This window comes from Colobus angolensis, unplaced genomic scaffold, assembly GCF_000951035.1.
Source record: "Colobus angolensis palliatus isolate OR3802 unplaced genomic scaffold, Cang.pa_1.0 Scaffold12, whole genome shotgun sequence".
NCBI lineage: Eukaryota > Metazoa > Chordata > Mammalia > Primates > Cercopithecidae > Colobus > Colobus angolensis.
In genome coordinates this window covers 13,154,623-13,156,060 of record NW_012113141.1, presented here as the reverse complement: position 1 = coordinate 13,156,060, position 1,438 = coordinate 13,154,623, and positions in this window count along the sequence as shown.

The following is a 1,438-nucleotide window of genomic DNA, read 5'->3' as shown; positions in this document are numbered from 1 at the left end:
AAAAAAGCTCAACATCACTGATCATTGGAGAAATGCAAATCAAAACCACAATGAACTACCATCTCATACCAGTCAGAATAGCTATTATTAAAAAGTAAAAAAAATAACAGGTGTTGGTGAGATTGAAGAGAAAAGGGAATGCTTATACACTGTTGGGTAAAGTGTAAATTAGTTGAATCATTGTGAAAAATAGTGTGGCAATTCCTTAAAGAGCTAAAAATAGAACTACCATCTGACCCTGCAATCTCATAACTGGGTATATACCCAAAGGAATATAAATCATTCTACCATAAAGACACATGCATGCAAATGTTCATTGCGGCACTGCTCACAATAGCAAAGCCATGGAATCAACCTAAATGCCCATCAATGACAGATGGGATAAAGAATATGTGGTACATATGCATCATGGAATACCATGCAGCTGTAAAAAGGAACAAGATGATGTCCTTTTGCAGGGACACAGGTGGAGCTGGAAGCCATTATCCTCAGCAAACTAACACAGGAACAGAAAACTAAATACTTCATGTTCTCACTTAAAAGTGGGAGCTGAATGATAAGAACACATGGACACATGGGGGAGAACAACACACACTGGGGCCTGTTGGAGGTGGGGAGTGGGAGGAGGGAGAGTCTCAGGAAGAACAGCTAGCAGATGCTGGGCTAGGTGATGAGATGATCTGTACAGGTAATCACCATGGCACACGTTTAACTGTGTAACAAACCTGCACATCCTGCATATGTACCCCTGAACTTAAAATAAAAGTTGGAAATTAAAAAAAAAAAGAAATGAGAAGATATCAATTTTCAGAGGCCTAAAGTATTTATCTATAAAATTGGGAATACAGACTGTCCTAGATTTGCAATTGTTCGACTTAAAATTTTTCCACTTTACAATGACTTCAAAGCAATGCAAATCCAGTAGAAGCCATACATCAAGTGCACATATAACTGAATTATTCATTCAGTTTCAGTCCAGCATTCCATAAATTTCATAAGACAGTCAACACCTCATTATAAAATAGGCCTTGTGTTAGATGATTTTGCCCAACAGCATGCTAACATAAGTTTTCTGGGCGTGTTTTAGTTACTCCAGGCTCAGCTATGATGTTTGGTAGGTTAGGTGTATTAAATGCATTTTCCACTTAATATGTTTTTATCCTGCAATGTTTTTATTGGGATGTCACCCCGTCATAAGTCGAGATACATCTGTACATGCTTCTACTTGTTTTTTTTCTTAATTTTGAAGAAGGCTCAACAATTTGTGTGCTGGGTCTTAGGCACAAGTGGAATGGTGACCAGAATAAAAATTATCACTCATGAAAGACTGACAAATTGTTCCCCTCATTTTCATTGGTTTTCTGAGTGTTGATCCAGAGCTTCCTTCCACCAAAGAACAGCAATACATGCACTGAGGAAGAGTGTTCACAGGTGTTAC